Below are 14,076 nucleotides of genomic sequence, written 5' to 3' on the forward strand. Positions count from 1 at the left end.
ATATCTCAATAACCGACCTTGTTGTTCCAGGAACGGGAAATTAATACAGGAAGATGAGTAGTATGATAGGAGAGAATGAAGAAAAAAATCTGAACGAAAAAATAATAGTTGATAGTGTAGAAGGCATGAGTGACTGTGAAAGTTTAGATGGTTTTGTTTGGGAGAGTGAAGTTCGATTTAGAGTGACTGACTTGCAGAGGGAGATAGAGGAGCTGGAAGAGGAGGTGCAATGTCTTGGGAGAAGCATAATAAGTATGAAAGATGAGATTAGAAGAATGGAAGAAATAAATGCAAGGCAAATCGGAGTAGGGGAGAGAGAGAGAGAGTGGGGAATAATAAGAGAGGAGAGAAATTTGTGAATGATAAAAGAGGAGAGAATGGAATTGGATATGGAAATGGAAATGGAGAGAATGGAAACATGAGAGAGAGGTATGGAGGTGCTAGAAGAGGAGAGAATAGAAACAGTAAGAGAGACGGAATGAGAGAGAGGTATGGGAATGCTAGAAGAGGAGAGAATGGAAACAGCAGGAGAGATGGAATAAGAGAGAGGCAGGGGAGGGCTAGAGGAGGAGAGAATGGAAACAGTAGGAGAGACGGAATGAGAGAGAGGCAGGGGGTGCTAGAGGAGGAGAAAATGAGAATGGAAACAGTAGGAGAGACGGAATGAGAGAGGGGTATGGCAGTGCTAGAAGAGGAGAGAATGGAATGAGAGAGAGGTATGGGAATGCTAGAAGAGGAGAAAATGGAAACAGTAGGAGAGAGGGAATAAGAGAGAGGTATAGCAGTGCTAGAAGAGGAGAGAATGTAATGAGAGAGAGGTATGGGAGTGTTAGAAGAGGAGAAAATGGAAACAGTAGGAGAGAGGGAATGAGAGGGGGAGGTATGGGAATGAAAGAAGAGGAGAAAATGGAAACAATAGGAGAGAGGGAATGATAAGAGGATAATGTATGGGGACTCAATGATCCATGTGTTTGCCAGGAGGAACGATAGAATGGGTGGCTTTGACAGTTAAGAGAGGTAAAAAGGTGGATGAGATGATTGTGATGGAGGGAACAAATGACTTAAGTGGTGGTGTAAATAGGGAAGTGAGAGATATGAGATTCTTGCTTGAGTTAGTACGAAAGAAGATGCAGAGAGGAAAGATAGTGTGTGTGTTCCCTGGGTATGATAATGACGAACTGAGCAGAAGAGCGGTAATATTGAATGACATAATAGCTAGAATGTGTGACAAGAGAGGACTGGAATATGTGGATGCTTGCAGTGCGTTTGAGGACAGAGGAATTGTATGCAAGAGACTACTTACATTTGAATGAGGAAGGCCTTAGGCATCTGGAGAGATTGCTGTTTTGAAAACGTCAGTATGTCCCAGTGACGATGGTAGCAGGAGTGGCCTCTTGTGGGAATGGGTACTTGGGAGAAGGGGGACAACATCAGGTAACACTGAGCCCAGTGGAGTCTAGAGGGGATAATGCTGGGTATAGAAACAGTGGCATTTATATGCTATATACTAATGCCAGGAGTATCCGGAATAAGGGAGAGGAATTGGTGGCACAGATAGTATCAGCCAGACCAAAAATTATTGGGATCACTGAGATGTGGTTGACAGAAGGGGATATAATAACAGGAATAGAAGTCACTGGGTATAGCATTTTTCGTCAGGATAGGAGCGGAAAGCGTGGTGGTGGCATACTGCTTATGATAAGTGATGACCTATGTCCTCTAAGAGTGGAGGCTTTGGAAGGAAGTGAGACAAATGATTTTGAGAGCATATGGTGTGAAGTAGAGGTAGGCAAGACAGAATATTTAGTGGGGTGTTGCTACAGACCCAGGAGCACAGAGGATGGGCACCAGGAGATGTTTAGACAGCTAAGTTTGGCAAGCGCAAGAAGAATGATTGTTATGGGAGATTTTAACTACAGTAGTATAAACTGGGGAGAGGAAGATGCATGTAGCAATAAGGGAATAGAATTTCTAGAATTCTTGAGGGGCAAATGTCTTAGGCAACATGTAATAGAGGGAACACAAGGTTTTGGATTTGGTTATAGCATCAGAAGAGTTGATAATAACTGAGATGACATCTCTCCCACCAGTTGGAGAGAGTGACCATATGGTTTTGACTTGGAAATGAATAGACATGCAGGAGTATCAAAGAGATGGGAACATATGTGGAATTATAAGGTGATTATAATAGTCTAAGACGTCAACTTGGGGAAGTTTCATGGAGGGAGGAATTGGAAGGCCAGGATATCATTAGTGCGTGGGAAATTATGAAAGAATATTTGTTAGCAGCAATGGTAAGTTGTATACCATGAGTGAACAAGGCGACACAATTTGGAGTAAAGTGGATGACAAACAATATTAAACAGGAATTGCATGCGAAAAAGAGGCTGTGGAAGAGATATAAGGAGAATGGAGAAGAGAAGATGTATGAAGAGTATAAGACACAGGCCAGAAGAGTGACTAGTATGGTAAGGAAGATGAAACTGGAATATGAGAGGAGATTAGCCTTAAGATCTGAAGAAAATCCTAGGGAATTTTTTAGATATGTGGCCAGTAGGAGGAAAAATGACTGTTGAAGAATGATATTGTGGGATAAAAATGGGAATAGTGTGACTGATGCAGAGGACATAGTATAATTGTTCAATGAACACTTTATTGGAGTATTTCATCCTGGAGGAGTCAGTTTTAATGCTAGCGGGATAGAGCAGGTTCAAGGTTTAGAGGTACAGGAGGAGAGTGTGTTTCAAATACTAAGTACTGTGGATGTGATGTCAGTAAAGCCGTGGGACTGGATGGTATTTCACGACGAGCTTTGAGAGAATGTGCTAGGGAACTGACAGTGCCTTTGACCTGGCTTTTCAATGAAAGTCTGGCTGCTGGAAAGGTGCCAATGTAATGGAATGAAGGTAATATAGTGCCATTGCATAAGGGCAATAGCAGACTGGAAGTGTCTAATTATAGACCAGTTTGTGTGTCATCAGTAGTTAGTAAGATTTTAGTGAAAGGTGAAGGACCGTATACAGCATTGGGCATATGAGAGTAATGTTATCTGTGAGAGTCAACATGGATTTGTGAAGGGGTGCTCTTGTTTTAGCAATATGCTAGCCTTTTATGATAAAGTTACAAGAGCATTAAATGACAGAAAGGCATATACTGCCATTTTCATAGATTTAGCGAAGGCATTTGACAGGGTGCCACATGATAAGCTGATATCTAAGTTGCAGCACATAGGTCTGAATGTCAGATTGGTCAACTGGATTCAGAATTGGCTGTGCGATAGGTATTAGAGAGTTGTGTATGGTGGGGCAGTTTCAAGGAAGCAGAGGGTTACAAGTGGGGTCCCACAGGGCTCAGTACTGGGACCTATATTGTTTAACCTTTATATCAATGACATTGTCAGTGAATTGCAAGGGGATATTCAGCTGTTTGCAGATGATGCGAAGCTGGGAAGGATTATTTGTAATAGTGCAGATGCGGCAGTCCTGCAAGATGATTTGAATAAGCTAGATAGATCGTAAATGAATGGGGGTTGTCAGTTTAATGCAGCAAAATGTAAAGTCTTGAGGTTTGGGAAACATCGATGGGATGCTGCTTACTCTATGGGAGCAGTTAGACTGGAGTAAGTAGGGGAGACAAGATATCTGGGGTTGATGATTGATAGAAACCTGAAATTTAGGGGACATATTGCAAAGGTGGCAAAGGTAACACAGAGGATTGCTGCAATTATGAGAAGGACACTGACCTGCAGAGATAAAACAGTTATCATTCTGTTGTATAAGACCCTGATCAGAGAACACTTGGACTATTGTTCTCAGATTTGGTCACCAGGTTTTGAAGGGGATAAATTAACTGTGGAAAGGGTACAAAGGCAGGTAACAAAGATGGTTTCAGGACTGTACAATGATAGTCATGAGGATCGGCTGAGGGAATGTGGACTGCAGAGTTTGGGGGATAGAAGAAGAAGAGGTGATATGATTGAGACTTTTAAACTGTTGAGAGGTGGTTACAGGGTTGACACTGGGGAGTTCTTTCGCTTGGTTGAACAGCAGGAAGGAGTGATGACAAGAGGCCATCCCTGGAAGTTATGAAAGGAAACTGTGAGCAATAGGGTGAGGAGTGGTTTCTTTGCATGGAGGGTGGTTGAACCATGGAATGCATTGCCTGATGGAGTGGTGAGAGCGAGACCGGTCAATGAGTTCAAGGAGTGGTGTGATAGACTTTGTGTTTCTTAAGGGGGGGCCTCCCCTCGATGAGTCTTGATAGACTTTGTGTTTCTTAGGAAGGACCTCCCACGATGAGTCTTTTGACTCAATGGAGGCCTGAATAATAATATTAATAATAGTAATAATATCTTCCTCAATTTCCTTTCCTCAGAGGGGGTATGTCAGTATTGGTAAAATTTTAAATGGGTACTGTTATTATTTTATCATCATCAGCTGTTCCAGTTATTTAAAAAATTCTGTCAACTGCCATTATGTTATATCTCTTTAAAGGATTGTTTATACACTGAGTGTTTAGTAAATATACACAAGAGTTCAATCTGATTTGTGCAATGACTTTTAACTATTATTTTCAGCTAAAATCAGCTAACGCCTTTTTTTTTATTCCTGTATATGGGAGTAGGCGAGGCTATTTAGCCCTATCTAACTTTTGGAGACTGAGTGGGCAGTTTAATCTCCACTGGCACCAATCAGAGATAGATGGTCCAAGGCCATCACTAATTAAGCGGTACACAGTGAAGAGAGATGGCTCAAATGTGCCGTCATCTCGTGGTCCCTAACCCTAACACAATATATTTAATGTCTGAAATTGTGGGTTCTACGGTCGATTTTCTTGAGTTTACGGGACAAAAAACCCGAGTTTCTGGGAGGAAAAACCCGCTTGCCCGTGCCAGAGATCGACTAACTCGGGAACTTTAGAATCCAAAAATTTAATTGACTTGAGACCAAATGAAAAAATATATATATATTTAATTAAACTAAAGCATTGTATACATCTTAAATAAAATTATATAAATAACTACAAAACTAATTGGATCCATGCTTCTAAAATAAGTCTTCACTTTAAAGATTTCCTTATCTTAAAAGAATAAAATCATTCACTCTCTGACTGATTCTATTACTGAACATATACTTAATCATGTCTATCAGACTGAACATTTTGTTTTCACAACAAATTTGTACAAATTTGTGTTCATTAGAGTTAGTTTCTTTGAAGTGCAGAGTTAGTTTCTGAAAATGCAGAACTATCTCTTCACCTCCATGGAATCCTTTTTGAATTTTTTATTTTTAACATATTATTTTTTCAGTCATCCTCCTATTTCACTGGAGTATAATTAATCTTACCTCATGCAGTTCAAATATGCACATATCAAATTTTTTTTTTTTTACTAGCAAACCAGCTAGAAGAACACAAGTATTATATTGCCCTCATAGTCTTAATCACTTCAGAAGTAATTCCAAACAGGTGTGTGGATTGCAGAAGTTGGTTGATAAAAGAAAAAGAAAGGATATGATAGAAACATTTAAGTTGATTAAAGGGTTTTATAGGATTGATACAGGGAAATGTTTCAAAACACTTGGCTAGAACATGGGGACATCCCTGGAAGTTGAATAAAGGTGTGGTCAGTAGTGGGTGTGAGGACTAGATTTTTTTCTTGGAGAGTTGTGAATGAGTAGAATTAGTTGCCAGAGTCAGTTGTGAGTGCTTTGCCTGTTAATGGGTTCAAGGAGAGGTATAATAGATTGTGTGGATAGTTTGGGTCTCTCATTATGAGTTTTTGAGCTCCATGGAGGTGGACTCCAAGCAAACAAAATTTTACAGGCACCAGCTAATTTCAATCACTCCAATAACATTTGCATACTATTCTAATAGTATTCCATTCTAATATCATTTGAATAACATGCATGTGGCTTGTACGTGTTAATGATATGCACACACAAGGCCACTACAATTATTAAGCTATTATTATTATTACCCCCAAGACCTCATGGAGTCAAAGACTCATCTGAGAGATCCCTTTATCACACACACACACAGCTCATTATACCTTGTCTTAACATGTTCGCTGCCAACTATGAGTGTATTCGTAGTTGGTATATGAGCTACACAAGCCAGCTACAAGTATACTCGTATGACGCTTACCGGCGGCAACGAGATTACCATGCTGCCCTTGAAGAAGTGAAAATGCTTGGCTTGTGGAGCTAGCAGCAAAACTGTGTATACTCATAGATGGTATATGCTCTGCACAAGCCAACTACGAGTGTACTCGTACGACGCTTACCACAGGCAATGAGATTACTGTACTGAACTTGAAGAAGTGAAATTGCTCGGCATACGGGAACAGCCTATGCCGAAGTAGCATGGCAGCGAACGTGTTAAACACACTCAAACTCCTTGCAGACATCACTCTCAGGCAAGGCATTCTAATCATTTACAACTCTGCACGAAAAAAACCTGCCTCTCACTGCCCTACTCACACCCTCTTTGTACAGTTTCAAGGGATGACCTCTGGTTCTCCCCCCTGATCTCCAACTAGATTAGGGGCTGAAAGTTTATTTTTCACTTGGTTAGAGTATAATAAATTTAGTTTAATCCTTTATCCAAGTGTGAGCAAACATCTTTCAACATCTTTCTCTAAATCCAGAGTAATTTATTAAAAAAGGGTAGCACACCATTTGGCAACTCCTATAGGTAGAGATGACCTGCGAATGCTTCTGCCTGGTATCTCAGCTTGGGCCTGGCTCCCACTGAAGAGACCTCAATAAAGGTCGAAACTAGTCTGGGTAGTGGCCCTTCCCTTAATGCATAACATTAGACATATCCGCAAGGAGATGTGTTTTGCATTAAAGGAGATACTGAGACAGGAGTGTTGGTAGCTTGCTACACCTTTGCAACGAGTTGCCCTCGTGTTGTATCACCTTACCCCAGTCCTGAAGATACTTTCAGGCGCAAACTTTGTTTGCTCACACTTGGATAAAGGATTAAACTAAATTTATTATAGATTAGGGGCTATACCATACCCACTTTAGTTATGAACATGTCTGTGCACATGTGCATGCACTGAGGAACCTCACATACTTTTGAATGTCCTTTATCTGAGAAAAGAATTGCATATTACTGTGATTCACATTGCATATTAAGAAAATTGGTTCATTGATAATTTTATTATTATTATTAATATAATTAGAGTAACTTCCAACGAGCAACAGATACATTGTGATAATAATAAAAAAACAACAAGCAAACAAAATTGAATAGGAACCAGCTAATTTCAATCACTCAAATAGCCATATGCATGTTATTCAAATGATGTTAGCATAGAATACTATTAGAATAGTATCCAAATGTTATTTTGATTACAATGGATACTTCATATCTACGTGTTTTTGATTTGCACAGACAAGGCTGGTACAGTGATTAAGCAATACCATACCCACTTTAGTTATGAACAGGTGTGTGTGTGTGCGTGTGTGCATTGAGGAAACCTCACATACTTTTGAATGTCCTTTATCTGAGAAAAGAATTGCATATTACTGTAATTCACATTGCATATTAAGAAAAATGGTTCATTGATAATTTTATTATTATTATTATTATTATTATTATTATTATAATTAGATTAACTTCCAACAAGCCAACAGACTAATTGTGAGAGGCCCACTCACCCAGCAACATGTCTATCATAATGAACTTGTAAATAATTTACACTGTCTCCATTCAAAGTGTAATCCGGCATTGCATTCAACTCTCCACATAAAAAATCTACTCCTCACACTCTTCATGACATCCTTATACAACTTCCAGGGATGGCCTTTTGTTCTTTCCCATCTTAATGTGTACTACTCTTTTCATAATTCCTTCTATATTAATCTGGTATAATCCCATAACTAACTTGAAGGTCTCTGTCACATCTCTTTTTCTCTTATTCACTAAATTGTGTAATCCATATTTGTTCAACCATCCTGCATAATCAATACCCAAGAGTCCCAACATCACTTTGGTCATTCGCCTTTGGATTCTCTCTAATGTTACCACTTCAAAATGAAAATTAGTTGACTAAATTTGAGCAGTATAGTCCATGTGTGGTTGGACCAATGCTTATATAGGGCTACTGCCACCTCCTTAACCCTATATGTCAATATACTTTTTATCATTGCAGCCATACAATGTGCAGTCATCGCAACACTTGAAATGTGCCCTTGGAACTTTATCCAGAAAAACATTCGGAAATTCCCAGTCAATGCAAATGAAATATCATTAATAAATAAATTAAAGAGTAGAGCCCCAAGAACAAAACCCTGAGGCAAGCCACTGATCTCTAATCCTATTCTGAGATAATGCTCCATCATGCCCAACCACATCTTGTGAAGATATCACCAAACCCACCACCGAAAAACCCCATTTTGTCTACATCACATACTGCTGAAGATAGTTATCCTGCTTTTACTTGCTCAACTAATATGTCTAAACATTACACAATCAGTGCTCTCCACAGATATGTTATTCTATTGATCTCAACTTCACACCAAATTGCTTTGAATTCTTCACATGTACTGCTATTTTACTCCTCAAATCTTGAAGGACACAATTCCTCTGCTATCATTAACAGCACATACACATCCCCCCCTTCTCTCTTCCCCTTCCTATACTTTCTAAAAATCCTATATCCCATTCTAGTCCTGACAGTACATCATATTTAGACAACCAAGTTCCACTTACATCATTTATCTTTGGCCATACTGACTCCATCATTTCTATAAACTCAGCCCCTTTATTTCTGATAATCCTTACGTTAGTATACCAACATAACAATTCCCCACTCTTTAAGCGATCCCTCCAACACTAACACTCTGTACTCTCTCTGCTACAGTACACCTCTCTCTTTGATCTGATATTCCTGTTTCTCTAATCCTGACTCAGATTCTCATTTATATCTTTAGCATCACCACCTTTTTGCACTGCATCATCCTGCCCTGCCACAATCACTTTCTCATTTATATCCATCTTATTCCTGTCCTTCCAGAACTTGCTTCTCAACTTCCCTCAGAGCTTTTAGCAGTAGAAATTTATAAACCATCAAACTGGTATTATATTATTATTATGATGATGATGATGATTCAGGCCTCCAAGGAGTCACAAGACTCATCATGAGAGGTGCACAAAAACGCCCTAGAAAACAGTATCATACCACTCCTTGAAACCAGGAGTGGTATGAAATTAATCATCGACTGTTCATGCACTCACCACTCTATCAGGCAATACATTCCATGGTTAAACCATCCTATATGCAAAGAAAATACTCCTTACCTTCTCACTCACAATGCCTTTTCATATCTTTTCCAGAGATGGCCCTTTGTCCTCACCCCCCCCCCCTTCCCATTCCACCAAACAAAAGAACTCCAATTGTCAACTCTGTAACTACCTCTCAACAGCTTAAAAGTCTTAATCATATCACCTCTCCTTTCTTCTAAATACCAAACTCTGTAGTCCACATTACCAACAAGAATTATTCCTCATTAATAAATAATTAATTCTCAAAGATATTTTTAACTTGATTATTATTATTAAGAGAGACCTCTAGGGAGTCGGGGACTCATTGAGAAAGGCCAAATACTATATGCACCAACTATCATACTTCTTGAATTCTTTCACACTGCCTACATACATAATATCCAATGGCAATCCATTCCAATCATGCACCACTCTATGAGAGAAAAATTTAGATTTCATCCCCTTCTTGGAGGCATTCATTCTCAGCTTCCAAGGATGCCATCTTATCCTTTCTCCACCCTCCATGAAATAGAAAATTTCACAAATTGAAATCCTGTATGACTCTTTCAGTAGTTTGTTAGTCTCAATCATATCCTCCCTCTTTCTTCTGTTTATTAGTGTCTGCAGTCTACAAATTCTCAATCTGTCTTCATAATCAGTATTCCACAATCCTGATATCATTTTTAAAACTCACCTTTGTACTCTCTCCACTGTATCAGAATCAACAGAAACCAGGAGACCAGACCTGTACACAATAGTCCAAGTGATGCCTTATCAAGTCCTTGTAAAGAGGCAAAATGACATCCTTATCTTTACATATGAACATTCGTTTCAGTAGTGCAGTTATCTTTTGAGTTGTATTTGCAATCTTTGCTACATGGCCTATGACCGTGAATTTTCTATTTGCTAATGTTCAAAGATCCCTAGCCTGGTCAGTTTCTTCTAGCATAATCCCACCAATATAACATGACATTGGATATCTAATCATGCCAAATTGCATGACATTACATTTACTAATATTGAATTGATATCCATTTTTTAATGCCGACAATTCTAGCCTATTCAAATCATTCTGCAAGCAATCCATATCAGCTGCATTCCTGATTTCCCTACTTATCTTTGCATCATCAGCAAATAGCTGTATGTTGCTTGTCAAATCCTTCCCAATATATTTAATGTACAGATTGAATAACAGTGAACAAAAGACTGAATCTTGTGTTACACCACTTGTTACCTTAAATTGTGCAGACTCACATCCCCCATATACCACTTTTTTGATATCTGTCAGTCAGCCATTGTCTTATCCATGCTAATATTTTATAATCCAATCCATATTCTTCAAATGTTGGTCTTCTATGCTGTATTCTGTCAAAAACCTTAGCAAAATCGAAAAGTACCATGGTGTATCCATCCCCTTTCTCTAGCTCAATGGTAACATTATTATAGAATATGAGCAAGTTGCTAAAACATGACCTTCCCTTAGTAAACTCATGCTGCTCATTGCAAAGAAAAGATTCACTGTCAACCTATTTCTGAATGCAAGCCCTAACTAATTTTTCAAAAATTTTCACCACAACTGAGATACTGATAGGTCAATAGTTCGATACATCGGTTATTTTGCACCACTCTTGTATAATGGGATTACTATACCTTCTTTCCACTCCTGTGGAATCTTCCCCATTCTAAGACTCAAATTAGATAGCTTGGTCAAGGGAATAGCCAGTTCAGCTGAACACTCTTTTAGCATCCATGCTGTGCAACAGGTCTAGTACTTCTTCCTCATCCACATCCGTTTCCTTATATGGTGAATAGGTAGCAGTGAATTCAATGTTGCATATACCAGGTTGATAGCTTTTAGCAAACTGGCTGCTCATTAGTGGAACAATTACTTCTGCATCAGTCACCTGCATACCATCTGAATTCAGTAGAGTTATTCTTTCATATTCATATTTTTTCTTTTACTTGCAGCACAATGATGCATGAAGAATATAAGACACAGGCCAGAAGAGTGACTAGTGTGGTAAGGAAAGCGAAACTGGAATATGAGAGGAGATTGGCCCTAAGATCCAAAGAAAATCCTAGGGAATTTTTTAGCTATGTGGCCAGTAGGAGGAGAAATGACTGTGGAAGAATGATATTGTGGGATAAAAATGGGAATAGAGTGACTGATGCAGAGGACATAGTGGAATTGTTCAAGGAACACTTTATTGGGGTATTTCATCCTAGAGGAGTCAGTTTTAATGCTAGAGGGATGGGGAAGATTCGAGGTTTAGAGGTACAGGAGAAGAGTGTGTTTCAGATACTGAATACTCTAGATGTCAGTAAAGCTGTGGGACCAGATGGTATTTCACCACGAGTTTTGAGAGAATGTGCTAAGGAACTGAGAGTGCCTTTAACCTGGCTTTTCAATGAAAGTCTGGCTGCAAGAAAGGTGCCCAGGGTATGGAAGGAAGGTAAGATAGTGCCATTGCATAAGGGTGGTAACAGACTGAAAGTGTCTAATTATAGGCCAGTCTGTGTGTCATCAGTAGTTGTTAAGATCTTGGAGAAAGTAGTGAGGGGCCGTATACAGCATTGGGCAGATGAGGGTAATGTTATCTGTGAGAGTCAACATGGATTTGTGAAAGGGCACTCTTGTTTTAGCAATATGCTAGCCTTTTATAATAAAGTTACAAGAACATTAAATGAGGGAAAGGCATATACTGCAATTTTCTTAGACTTAGCGAATGCATTTGACAGGGTGCCACATGATAAGCTGATATTTAAGTTGCAGCACATGGGTCTGGATGTCAGATTGGTCAACTGGATTCAGGATTGGCTGTCTGATAGGTATCAGAGAGTTGTGTATGGTGGAGCAGTTTCAAGGAGGCAGAGGGTTACAAGTGGGATCCCACAGGGCTCAGTACTAGGACCTATATTGTTTAACCTTTATATCAATGGCATTGCCGGTGGATTGCAAGAGGATATTCAGTTGTTTGCGGATGATGTGAAGCTGGAAAGGATTATTAGTAATAGTGCAGATGTGGTAGCCCTGCAAGAGGATTTAAATAAGCTAGACAGATGGGCAAATTAATGGGGGTTGTCAGTTTAATGCAGCAAAATGTAAGGTCTTGAGGTTTGGGAAACATCGATGGGATGCTGCATACCTTATGGGAGGAGTTATACTAGAGGAAGTAGGGGGGACAAGAGATCTGGGGTTGATGATTGATAGAAACCTGAAGTTTAGGGGACATACTGCAAAGGTGGTGAAAGTAACACAGAGATTGCTGCAATTATGAGAAGGATACTGACCTGCAGAGATAAGAGGGTTATCATTATGTTGTATAAGTCTTTGATCAGACCACACTTGGATTATTTTTCTAAGATTTAGTCCCCAGGATTTGAAGGGGATAAATTAACTGTGGAAGGGATACAAAGACAGATGACAAAGATGGTTTCAGGACTGTACAAGCATAGTTATGAGGATTGGCTGAGGGAATGTGGACTGCAGAGTTTGGTGGATAGAAGAAGGAGAGGTGATATGATTGAGACTTTTAAACTGTTGAGAGGTGGTTACAGGGTTGACACTGAGGAGTTCTTTCGCTTGGTTGAACAGCGGGAAGGAGTGATGACAAGAGGCCATCCCTGGAAGTTATGAAAGGAAACTGTGAGCAAGAGGGTGAGGACTGGTTTCTTTGCATGGAGGGTGGTTGAACCGTGGAATGCATTGCCTGATGGAGTGGTGGGAGCGAGAACGGTCAATGAGTTTAAGGAGTGGTATGATAGACTTTGTGTTTCTTAGGGGGGACCTCCCCTCGATGAGTCTTGACAGACTTTATGTTCTTAGGAAGGACCTCCCACGATGAGTCTTTTGACTCCATGGAGGCCCGAATAATAATAATAATAATAATATTAATAATAATGATAGAATTCTTTGTATTGTCTTTAACTAGCAGAGCCAGGTTGTTTTCATACTTGGACTTACCTTTCTGTACAACACTTGACTCTTCTAGCCCTGCTGTTTATAATTATAGTCACTGACATCATCTTTATCCACATGATATTCATCACGAATCACTTTCTTAACACGTTCGCTGCCATGCTACTTCGGTATGGTCTGTTCCCCTAAGCCGAGCAATTTCACTTCTTCAAGGTCAGTACGATAATCTCGTTACCGGAGATAAGCGTCCTACGAGTATACTCGTAGTTGGCTTGTACAGAGCACATAAGGTCTATGAGAATACACAGTTTTGATGCTAGCCCCACAAGCCAAGCATTTTCACTTCTTCAAGGTCACTACAATAATCTCGTTCCCGGCGGTAAGCATCATACGAGTATACTCGTAGCTGGCTTGTGAAGCAGGTTTACCCACTACGAGTATACTCATAGTTGGCAGCGAACGTGTTAATTAGCTTACATATCCATTTCTTTCTACTCTGTGTATTCTTCGAACTTTAGGGACATATTCTGATATCACGTCATTTAAGTATTTTTTAAACACTTCCCAACTTTCTGTACAACACTTGACTCTTCTAGCCCTGCTGTTTATAATTATAGTCACTGACATCATCTTTATCCACATGATATTCCTAACATATCATCTTTTTCTTACGAATCACTTTCTTAATTAGATTACATATCCATTTCTTTCTACTTTATTTATTCTTCGAACTTTAGGGACATATTCTGATATCGTGTCATTTAAGTATTTTTTAAACACTTCCCACTCACTGTTGATATCCTTCCTACACAATAACTGATACCATGGCACAGAACCCAGCATACCCCTCAGGAAGTCATAATTTCCTACTTTGTATTGCTGCA

The 14,076-nt window shown here is 39.4% G+C and overlaps 1 protein-coding gene across 1 annotated transcript in view; it reads left to right on the forward strand.

The window, feature by feature from the left end:
* Positions 1-14,076, forward strand: part of LOC150099804 (sodium channel protein para-like) — a 1,646,355-nt gene that overhangs the window by 838,407 nt on the left and 793,872 nt on the right. The window lies entirely within an intron of this gene.

The sequence above is a fragment of the Typopeltis vanoorti genome, chromosome 14, assembly GCF_054136105.1.
Source record: "Typopeltis vanoorti isolate ZY-2024b chromosome 14, IOZ_Tvanoo_1.0, whole genome shotgun sequence".
NCBI lineage: Eukaryota > Metazoa > Arthropoda > Arachnida > Uropygi > Thelyphonidae > Typopeltis > Typopeltis vanoorti.